Source organism: Stegostoma tigrinum, unplaced genomic scaffold (genome assembly GCF_030684315.1).
Source record: "Stegostoma tigrinum isolate sSteTig4 unplaced genomic scaffold, sSteTig4.hap1 scaffold_121, whole genome shotgun sequence".
Classification (NCBI taxonomy): domain Eukaryota; kingdom Metazoa; phylum Chordata; class Chondrichthyes; order Orectolobiformes; family Stegostomatidae; genus Stegostoma; species Stegostoma tigrinum.
Genome location: NW_026728070.1, coordinates 618220 through 630870, shown reverse-complemented (window position 1 = coordinate 630870; position 12651 = coordinate 618220).

The following is a 12651-nucleotide window of genomic DNA, read 5'->3' as shown; positions in this document are numbered from 1 at the left end:
AACCTCAACTCCATCTGCCACTCCTCAATTTATTGGCCCTTGTCAATGTCCCATTGCATTCTGAGGTGACCTTCTTGGCTGGCTACTACACCTTCAATCATTGGGAAACTTACTAACCACACCTTCTATTTTCATATCCAAATCATTGCATCACTTCAACTCCCCCTCCCACTCCCTGGACGACATGTCCATCCTGGGCCTCTTCCAGTGTCACAACCACACCACCCAGAAACTAGAGGAGCAGCACCTCATATTCCGCCTCGGGAGCTTCCAACTCAATAGCCTCAATATGGACTTTGCCACCCTCAAAATCTCCCCACCCGCGAGCCTCATCCCAAGACTAGATCCTCCCCTCATCCCTGCCTCCATGACCTGTCCGCCTTCTCTCCCACCTATCCACTCCTCCCACCTCACTGACCAACTCCCACCACTGCTTGGAATTATTCTTCTTTTCACACTTCATCAGCTCGATGTTATTTCTAAAATCTATTTTCCAATTGTTGGAAAAAGTGAGATAAAGAGAAGTAAAAGAAGTTACATTCTTACCACTCGGGAAGTCTCTGAATATTCTTCTGTTGAAAGGCCGCCAAGGAACGATGCAATTCTTTTGTCACAAACGCTGTGAGGGAGACATCTTTTTCAGTTCCACTAACTCCACCCTAAGGAAGACAAACCCACATAACATATCTAGCGACTTAAAGCATACTCTATTGTTGCCCAAGGTGGAGAGCTGGATGAACACAGCAGGACAAGCAGCATCAGAGGAGCAAGAAAGCTGATGTTTCGGGACGAGACCCTACTTCAGAAAATTGGCGCTGGAGAATCTGAGATAACAAGGTGTAAAGCCAGATGATACTGCTTGACCTGCTGTGTTCATCCAACTTTACACCTTCTTATCTCAGATTCTCCAGCATCTGCAGTTCCTACTACCTCTATTGTTGCCCTTTCACTTTACTGAACTAATATGAGCCAGTAGTTTTGTTTAGGCTCGTGTAATCTTACGGTTATTGGCCTGTACAAAATCCTGAATTAATTTTGATCGACTGACAGGAGGAGAGATGACTTTTATAGAAATTTTTGTTTTCTACCAATTGGCAGAGGGCATCATGGGCGATTGAAGGACAGTGTTATTATCCTCCAGGTCTGCGGACTGCATCGTTACCAACTTGTCCATTTGCATATACATACAATATTCATTATGTACCAATGAAACATAATAAACCAATACTGCGTACTAAAAACAACCCTCACATATCAATGGAAATTTAAATATTTATCATAGAGTTTGAAGGATTGAATTCAATGATACAAAGCAAAAACCAGTGAAGATGAGTGCAGTTGGTCAGCACTTTTGCCACTAAGTGGAGGTTGGCAGTTTGAGGCCACCCAGGAACAAGCAAGCTCTGTCTAACTCCAAGGGCAGCACGGTGGCTCAGTGGTTAGCACTGCTGACTCACAGTGCCAGGAACCCAGGTTCGATCCCACCGTTGGACGATTTTCTGTGCGGAGTTTGTACATTCTGCCCATGCCTGCATGGGTTCCTGCTGGGTGCTCTGGTTTCCTCCCACTGTCCAAAGATGTGCAGGCTCAGTGTATGGGCCATGCCAAACTTGCCCATTGTGTTTCGGGATGTGTAGATTAGGTGTGTTAGTCATGGGAAATGTAGGGTTACTGAGGAAAGGGTCGGGGGATGAGTTAGGGTGAGATGCTCTTTGGAGGGTGGCTGTGGACTTGTTGGGTCAAAAGGGGCTTGTTTCCACACTGTAGGGATTCTATGATATGGAAGTATCTTTTGAAGTGGACATTCATGGGTATGCTGTAACAGAGACCTTGAAATACTGCATGACAAATATTTGGAACTAGACTGTCAATTCAGACATAGCATCAAAAAAGGTCATGGAAGTTGTCACCGATATAAAGCAGGATTGATGAAAATCCAGCAGGAAATGGTGTCAAAAGGCACTGTATCTTTTATTCATCTTCAGTTATTTTGTCCAAGGCACTGGATGCTGGCAGGATTGAAACATTTAAGAAATGCTTCACAAATCACATATAAGGACCTGCACATCTTTGAACAATGGGAGGAAACTGCAGCACCTGGCAGAAGTCCCTCGCAGACGCGCGGAGTACGTGTCAATTCCACACAGATAGTTACCCAAGACTGGAATCTCAATTGGCTCCCCAGTGCATGAGCAGCTCGAACCACTGAGCAACTACCTTGCCCAGAAGGGGTTTTATAAGCGCATACATTATTTCCATTAAGACAGATCCAATCCTCTATGTCCAATCAAAATAACATATTGTAGTTATCATGACAACAATCATAAATGATTTTGAATAAGTAAATCAAAAAAATAGAAATCGTTTCCAAGCCTAAATACTAGATATGGTGCAGTTAAGATGAATAGCGCAACAACAAAAAGGCCATATTTTATGTGACCATCGGTAACACTTGAAAACTTGCAACAATATAGTCACCAGTAGAGATCTGAAGTGGCTTGATGATGCACTCCTCCATACACTGCAATGAAACTCCAAAGATCACAAATTCTCCTTCAATACCATGTTATAACAGTGACTGCATCAACCTGTGTTTATGGACCTGACTGGAAACCCACACAACATGCATAAACAAAAATATAATCTAAGGTGACAGGAGAAATAAATGTATGTATGCAACGTCTTTGAAAAGCAATCATTTCTCGCGGATGCAAGCCCATAAGGAATCTCGTTTCACAGATTATATTCATTTGCACGACAGTTCACGCCAGTCAGAATCAGTTTTCGTTTCATGACAGATAACTAAAATATCCAAAACAATGAACTTTGTTTGATCAGAAGATTTTAAGTAAGGACTATGTCTTGTGTGAGCTGACGGAATTGGGGGATGGAGAAGGTACACTCACTGCTGGCATCTTGACACCATTGAATGAGCAAGCGTGGACGCTAAGGTTGTAACAGGTAACAATTGTACAGGTAATGTCTTTTGAGCTCCTTCCGAGCAGGCCTGTAATACTCTAAAACTGTGCTAGACCCTCACTTACTCCACCTTACGTACGCTGCCTTTTTCTTTTCGACAAGAAGCACCTCTGTACCCGTCATCCAAGGGTCCTTAATCCTACCCCTTCTTATCTGTCTCAGAGGAACAAATTTATACATCACTCGCAACAACTGCTCCTTGAACAGCTCCACATGTCTGCTGTGCCCTTTCTGTGGAACAATTGCTCCCAATCTGTACTTCCCAACTCCTGTCTGTTAGCACCAAAGTTTCCTTGACCCCAGTGAAATATCTTCCCCTGGTAACTGCTCCTTTCCCTTTCCATGGCTATGGTAAATGTGAGGCTGTTGTGGTCACTGTCGCCACAGTGCTCTCCCACCACGATATCTGACACCTGTCCTGGCTCATTGCCGAGCACCAAATCCAAAATGGCCTCCCCCCTCGGCCTGTCCACATACTCAGTAAGGAAACCCTCCTGAACACACCTGACAAAAACGGCTCCATCCAAACCATCTGCACTGAGGAGGTTTCGATCTATATTGGGAAAGTTGAAGTCACCCATAACAACAACCCTGATACGTTTGCACTTTTCAACAATCTGCCAGCCAATGAGTCCTTTGATCTCACGACTGCTATTTGGGGTCCGTAGAAAACCCCCAGTGAGGTGACTGCTGCCTTGCTGTTCCGAACGTCCACCCATACTGACTCAGTCGACAAACCTTCCTTGGCAACATCAGCCCATACCACCTCAGTAGACGAGTCCTCAAAGGTTCTTTCAGCCGCCGTTGTACTGTCCTTGACCAACAAAGCCACACCTCCCCCTCTTTTACCACCTCCCCTGACCTTAATCAAAGATCTAAACCCTGGAACCTGCAACATCCATTCCTGACTCTGCTCTATCCATGTCTCCGAAATGGCCACAACATCGAAGTCCCAGCTACCTATCCAAGCTGCAACCTCACCTAACTTATTCCGGATACTCCTGGCATTAAAGTCGTCACACTTCAATCCAGCTTGCTGTCTGCCAGCACACTCCTGTGACAGTGAGGTCCTGACCATGTCCTCCCTACGCTCATCCTCCTGTGTACGAGGACTACACCTCAGTTTTCCATCCCCCTTCTGAGCTCGTTTAAATCCACCCGAATGGCACTAGCCAATTTCCCACCCAGGATATTCGTGCCCCTCTGGTTCAAGTGGAGACCATCCTGTTTGTACAGGTCCCACCTTCCCCAGAATGAGCTCCAATTGTCCATGTACCTGAAGCCCTCCCACCTGCACCATCCCTGCAGCCACGTGTTCAGCTGAAATCTCTCCCTGTTCTTTGCCTCGCTATCACGTGGTACGGATGACAAACCAGAGATGGCCACTCTGCTTGTTCTAGCTCTCGGCTTCCACCCTAGTTCCCTCAAATCCTGCCTGACATCCCTATCACTCTTTCTACATATGCCGTTGGTGCCTATGTGGACCACGACTTGGGGCTGGTCACCCTCTCCCCTCAGGACCCGAAAGAGACGATCCGAGACATCACGGACCCTGGCACCTGGTAGGCAACACACCAATCGTGAGTCTCTTTCGTTCCGGCAAATCTTCTATCAGTCCCTCTAACTATTGTGTCCCCAATGACTATCACTCTCTTCCTCTCCCCCCCCCGTCCCTTCTGTGCAAGAGGGACAGACTCGGTGCCAGAGACCTGCACCCTACTGCATGCCCCTGGTAAGTAGTCCCCCGGAACAGTATCCAAAACGGTATACTTGTTTTTCAGGGGAGCAACCGCAGGGGATTTCAGGGGAACGACCACAGGGGAAGGTTGGTCGAGCTACACCGGGTAAACGTACATTTTTGGCTGAAGAAACATGTGTTTCAATGTGAGCTAATGGAAGAAGCCATGGAGTCAAAGCTAAACATTTTGACAGTAAGACAACCATTCATAAAAGCAGCAGACAGCATGAAAAAGAAATCAGCGGCTTTAATATCCGGTTAAAATTTATGTGGAATATCAGATGGGATTTTCTTATTGACTCCATTGTGCAATCATGTCGATCTAAAAATGTTAACTGCATTAATTAATACTAACCAGAAACGGACTTTGTAGTAAATGGTTTGACGATTTTCTGTATCTGGAACATCCCTTTTCCTTCTCGAACGAAGATCGTACCAACCTATGGTACCAAACTGTGAGTCAAACGGACAGGACTCGTAATCTTTAAATTCCTCATCAAAACAGTCTAATCGTATGGTTCTGTGCAATAAAAGAGAAAGAATAAACATGTTTCCCACAATTTTGCTGATGTTTACGAACAGAATGCACAAATTAAACAAGTTTGAGCTGGCATGTTTGCTTCCTCCAGCCTGTTTAAACTGTTCCATTCAATGTGAAATTTGTGATAAGTTTTAGCACACAGGTCTATTTGATCTGTGCCACCACCTTCTATTAGTCATACATGCTTTCCCCACCTTCCTGTAATACATTCCTTGAAGTGTTCAATGAGATTTTGATTTTAAATCTTATCGTCATATTCTTTTGATTCTCAAGCATCAATGAATCTGATGTCGCCGCCATTCCATGCAGTGCTTAGCACGTCAAACAGGAGTCTTACTCTTGCCATGAGCACTGAGGTAGTACGGGATCATAACTGTCTCACAGTTCAGAACGAAATTCTACATATAGGGCGATGTAGAGTCATGCAGTTAATTTTATTTGACATGCTATTTCTTTTCTTCACAAATATGCTGGATTTAAACTGATCTTCACCCTCATTTAAAATGAATCCAATATCCAACCATCTGTAAAACAAGCATATCCAAATTTTAATTTGAGTTTAGTGTTTCAAACATATATTACTTTTTTAAAAATTATATTTGAGTCAACATTAACATTTCATTCCCTGACAGCGGGTGAACTTACTTTTAAACTCCAATTTTCCTTCGGTATTAACGGAGAGGTGAGGTTTTTTGCAACCACCGAAAGTCTCCACCAGTTTACTCTAAAACTTGCGGAACTGTAAGTTTCACAAATATGTTCCTATTAAACACTAATTCCTATTGAAGCAGCATGAAGCCAAATTCATTCAACTGGACAGCAAAAACGGTCAAGATTTTAAAAGCAAGTTACCATTTTGAAGTCACTCTTCGAACTAAATTCCATCTTGGTGTATGAGAGTCCATAGGTTCCTCACTCTCAATGAACCAGTCAAACTGTCATGCAATTACTGAAACACACAGACAAAAAACATCAATGTTAACAGTCACTAAGATTTTGAGAGTGATTTGGAATTCGTACTCAATACCCGCTGGGGAAAATCTGTTCCAATCTGGATAGTACTCACTTATTACCATCCCACCTACCTTTCCCAGCACCTCCTCCCCCTCCACACTATTTGTTTCTGAGCTCCCTTCCACCCTCCATTTCTCAGGAAGGGTCCTGACCCAAAACCTCAACTTTCTTGAGCCTCTGATGCTGCCTGCCCTGCTGTGTTCCTCCAGCTCCACAATGTGTTATCTCAGACACTAACATTGGCAGTTCTTACTATCTGGATAACTCATTCTCACCTTGTAACAAGTGAAATCAACCCAGTCAACATTAGGTGAAGGCCTCCGCAGCATTCACTCTGTGGGCATAGACGACTTGTAAGTTACCATCTTGCTGCTACTTCTCGACTTCTATTTACAATGCAGTCCTCTGTCCATCTGAACATATTACCCTTGAACACATGGGCTCTTTTCTTTTGAGACACCTTACGAGCTGTACCTTATCAAATGCTTTTTTGAAATCTCAATGTACGACATCAACTGGTGGTCCTTCATCAGTAATGTTTGTTTCCTTCTCAAAGCACTGTAGCAAGTTTGTCAAGTATTATTTCCCCTTTATAAAAGGATGTTAACTCTGTAGGATGTTATAGCACACTCAGTACCCTGTTATTTCATCTTTCATTGCAGACACGAACATCTACCCAGGTTGACCTAAATTGGCAATACTTGCTTGCTATTTTGTCGAAGTATCTTTCTGATAATGGTGTTATGTTCACAATCTTTCAATCCTCTGAGAATTTTCCACAATCTAAGGATTTTTGCAAGATTATCATCAGTGCATCCATTCTATCTGTAGCTGCATTGTTCAACATGAGAGGATACAACTCATCATACCCCTTGGATATTTTCTCTACTGATTGGAGTCATGTTTGGAATTCTGTGCAGTGACATTCACTTTTAATAGTTTGCTAAATACTACCAGGAACAGAAATTGTGATCCAGCTGCAACTAAACTAAAGCTTTCAGCACAGAAGCAAGTCTTTCAATTCATTATGACCCAAATAACTCCTGAAAAGGGCAATACAATTTGCCTCAGTCCATAATGTTCTTTCTCCAACATCCTGAGATGCATTATCTGTATTTCTTCAAATTTACCACAGATTCTGTTTCAATCACCCTTTCAGCAATACGCATGACAATTCGGCATTTTTAGTCCCCCTGTAGCCTCCGTTGCACATGTGCATTGTCAGCTGATTATTTGTTTGTGTGCCTGCTTTATTGCTCAAATGGATCAAGGTAAGTTGGTGTTCTTTTGTCATCAGAGCAATTGCCTCCTCACTCTCATCTTCCTTGTTTTATCCTGTGCTGGAATATTTAATTTGTTGACATATCTGAAATATGTTGTTGAATGGATTGGGTTTTGTGCCATTTCATCCCACATAGACCATCTACCAATACTGTTGCTTGTTCTAACAGTTATTTACTTGCAGAGTGGAAAATGCAGTTTGAAAGCAATGGAACATTATTGATGAAGAAGTTGATGCATAAATTGCTGTGATCTTCCAAACTACAAACTCACCTTCAATTCTTTCTCAGTCAGAGCATTACGCTGGCACAAATGAATCGTGTTCTCAATGGGACTTGCAAAAACATGGAATTGAACTTGCATATTGATTTCTTCTTCCCTCTTCAGAAATGCAATGTCGCATCGTCATGAAGCTTCCAAGGCAATGATTGTGTCCTTCAATGAAGGGAAAAGTGACTTTTAGATTCATGGAAATATTTCAGTACTTCCATATACATGAAAGGCAAACATTCTCCCTGCATGCTGACCCAAGTCTGCAAGACTAGGGCATGACCTAATCTCATTTTATCGTATCTTTCTGATTTTACATGCCACGGGATAATCATTGCAGCGTAACAGAAATGTTGATCATGGAAATTTATCACTGTTTTAATAAATAATGGCAAATTTTCAACATCTTGCAAGTGTATGAAGGCTCAGTCTCATGACACCTTGCGTGCTGCACAAAGACATTCTTACACTGCTTTGAATGTTAGGGCTCAAACAAAACACAATCATTACACAAATGCATCAACACACTACTTTCAATAGGATCTGGCGCAGGCTTGGAGGGCCGAAGGGCCTGTTCCTGTGCTGTAATTTTCTTTGTTCTTTGACCACATAAAAAGGAAAACAGAGGTGTATAACAGTCATCAAGGGAACAAGAGTCCCTGGAGATGCACTAACGTCAACCAGGCCAACATCCCCAGCACTGAGGCACTGACCATCCTCGCTCAGCTACAATGGGCTGGACACTTCATCTGTATGACTGACACAAGACTCTCCCCACGTTCTCATCCCAGCTTCAAAACAGCAGGCGAGACCCAGATGTGCAGAGGAAGCACTCGGTGATAAACTCAAGGCCTCAAAGGTGAAGTGCAACATTCCTGCAGACACCTGGAAATCGCCGGCCTAAGACGGTCCAAAGCCTGAAGAGCACCTGGGAAGGCATCAAACACCTCGAGGCTTGCCTTTGGAAGCAGCGGAAGCCATGCAGCCACACCAACACCTCCCTCACCCCTTCCCACAACTGCCTTCTGCCCCGAGTACGACAGAGCCGAAGGTAGCTGCATCGGTCTGTACAGCCGCCGATCAATTCAGCCTGAGAGTGGGAGAGTGTCATCCATATCTGCGAGAAACCACCATGATGATGATGTATAGTGTGCAGGGGGATCTTGTCATAGCAATTCAGAGAACAAATACAGGGCAACAGAATGCTGGTGACCAAGATTAGGATTAGGGAGAATCTCAAAATCTTCTACAAGTGGCTCAGAGGGAAAGAGAAAACCCAGGGAAAAACAGGTCTCATTAGGGTTGAAGACGCAAATCAATGGTTTGAACTAGAGAGCAATTGTCAGGTGTTAAACAAGAATTTCACATCAGCTTTTACATGTGAGAAGGAGCACACAATTCTCGGACAGAATTAACAGAGACTGGGGAGATGTTAGGTGTTTTGGTGAATTTAAAATTGGACAAATCCCAGGTTTGGATGAGGTGTATGCCAAGATGCCCAGGGAGATGAGGAAAAAATTCCACTCGCCCTCATACAGAGCTTTCAAAAGTACCAAGGGACTGGAGAACAGGAAACGTAGTTCCACTTATCAAAATGCGTGACAAACATAAAGCAGAGTATTACAGACCGGTGAGTATCACATCAGTAGATAGGAAAATATTGCAGAAAATTCTGAACGGCAGACTTAATTTCCATTTCAAGAAGTGGGGTCTGATCAGCGACCGTCAGCATAGCTTTGTCAGAGGGAGGTCACGCCTCACAAACTTGGATGATTCTTTCAAAGAGGTGACAGAGTGTGCAGATGGGAGTTGATGTAATGAAAATAGATTTCAGCAAAGACTTGGACAGGGTCCCAAATGGGAGCGTGGCAAAGAAGGTAAAGCTTGTGGGGTCCAGGAAAATACAGCAAGTTGAATCCAAAGTTACAGATTGGTAAAATGGGCAGGTCAACGGTAGATGGAATGTTAACCCTGATCAATCGGGTAATGCAATTTGGACAAACTAACAAGGCAAGGAATCATTCAAAGAAATGCCAGGACACTAGGAAGGTCAGAGGAATGGTGTGATCTTGGGGTGCTTGTCCACAGATTCCTGAACATGGAATGGCAGCTTAAAAGGACAGTTCAGAAAGCATATGGCTCAAGAGCTGTTCAGGACTTTGGTTAGGCCACAGCTGAAGTGCTCAGTGCAGTTCTGCTCTCTCCATTACAGAAAGGAGGTGTTTGCATTTGAGCATGTGTGGAGGACATTCATCAGGATGATCTGAGCGGGTGACGCATTTTAACTCGATGGAGAGTCTGGATAAGTTTGCGTTAGCAATAACTGCCAATGCTGGAGTCTGAGATCACACAGTGTGGAGCTGGAGGAACACTGCAGGCCAGGCAGCATCACTGTTGCTGATCTCTGATTAAGGGTCTAGGCCTGAAACATCAGCTTTTGTGCTCCTGAGATGCTGCTTGGCCTGCTGTGTTCAGCCAGCTCCACACTTTGATCTCTTGGATTCTCCAGCATCTGCAGTTCCCATTGTCTCTAGCATCACTGTTTTATCTGGATAAGATTGGATTGTTTTCTTTCAAGTAGAGAAGGTTGAAGGAGGTCCTGAAAAAATTGTTTGGATTATTATGGGTATAGGCGAGGTAAAAAGATGGTCCATAATGGGGTCGGTCGGGGGGTGGTGGTGGCAGAGGCAGAGATACATACATTTAAGCTAAAAGCTCAGAGGGAATTTCAGGAAAGCAAAGACACCCAGAAGGTGCTGGGGGGTTGGAATTCATTGTCTCGGACTTTAGTTGAGGTGGATAATCTTTTCACATTAAAGGAAAAGGGTGGTACAGCACTTAAAATGAAATAACATTCAAGGCAATGGGCAAATTGCTAGAACATGAGCCGAATGTCAACTTAGTGTGGCTTCAGTGGTGACAGACACAATGGAATGAAGTGCCTGTCCAATTCTGGAGAATTCTGTGATTCTGGAGCAGGCGACAGTGAGGGGACAGCACAGGACAGTTCACCTATCTTCTCCTTTATCCATCTTCTCTCTGCCTCCTCACTTCTCCCTTTTTTTTGCAGAATCCCCTTCTCCTCCCCCATTTTTGAAGAAGGGTGTCGACCCGAAACGTCAGCTTTCTTCCTTCTCTGATGCTGCTCGGCCCGCTGTGTTCATCCAGTTCCACACCTTGTTCTCTCAGATTCTCCAGCATTGGCAAATTCCTACTATCTCTTGAGGAAACTTACTTGTTTTTGCACCCAAACTGTGGTGAGAATGTGGAACGCACCGACTGTGTGGGTGGTAGAGGCAAAAAACATGATAACATTTAACAGGTCTTTGATTGGGCATTTGCGATGCCAAGGCATACAAGGCTCTGGGTCGAGAGCTGGGAAATGTGATGAGAATAGTTCGGGACTTGCATCTTGTGAGGGCACATACAATTTGCTGAAGGGTCTGTTCCATTGCCATAGCACTCTATTATGCTGTCCCTCAATGATCCTACGACAAGTAAGTGAAGGTTTACAGAAACAGGAACTTTTAAAGGACAATGCCAAGAGGAAAAGTGATGCACAGGCAAAGTGCATGTAAGAATTTAACCAAGAATTAACACCACTGAAGAACTGGAATTTGTGCCAATGCACCAAACCTGCAGATGAAAATGCAGTGTCCAGTTTGATTGCAAACTGCAACAACCACCAGTTAGTAACATGATCCATGGAAATATCTGAATGCCTGTTGTTGTGATCTCAAGCATTTACCTGCGTCGAGTGAAATCCACCACCATAGTTCTGTTGCATCGTTAGCCACCTCGCAATCAGTGTTGTATAGTCGATATCATTCCTTGACAATGCTTGAAGCAAGGCATAAGCAGTGGTTTCCACAGTCATCGCAGAAGCCTGTGCTGCTTCAATTGGATACGGCTTCTCGTCCTCCAACAATGGAGGCTTTCCAGTTACCAACATCAGAATCTGTCATTTGACAAAGGGATTAGCTGAGAATAAAGTTTACATCATATAGATTTTTGTTTGCATTTCAACAACACAACAGTGGTTTTGCTGGTCAAGATACACCATTATCTCACCACTGATGTCTATAACATTCTCCAAACTTCCCGCTCAGTGATGGGTCCTTTTGTTTGGGAAAAATAGGCACCTTCGAATGCAAATGAATCAAGATGAGCTTTAGTTTCTCATCAGGCTACGTGGCAGTTATTATAAGATGTTATGAACAAAAGGTGAAGAGGCAGATGAAACCATTCATAGCATCAGTCTGGATGATCTTCTTGCCCTCATCCTGAGGAGGCATCATAGATCTTAACTTACACGCAATTCAAGTTATTTCACGCAATAAGACTGAACGTTCTGGATCCTGCAAATGCCATGGCACCTGGCAGCATCCCACAAACTGTTTTGGAATAATGTGCCCCAAGGTCACCACACCAACAGTAAATGTTTTCCAGTACATTTTTAAACACTTGCAACACTCACATTTCAGAGAAAGATGACCTATCACGCAATCGTCAGACAAATTGTCCTGGCCAATTATGGCCTCAATGTCTTCTCAATCATCAGCCAAGTCATGCAACATGTGGATGACAGTGTTGTCAAACAGTTGCACACTAAGGCTCAGTTTACTTTTCATCATGCCCACACTTCTCGGAACCTCATTCAGGATTTAGCACAAATATGATCAGAGATCCTGAGCTTGAAAAGGAAGGAAAGTGCAATCTGTCATTTCCACCAAGGCAACTTCTGATTGAATGTGGTGTTAAGCAGAGGAATAGAAAACTGAGTCAGTGGCATTCACGGGATATCTGCACTGGTTGAAGTCATGTCTTC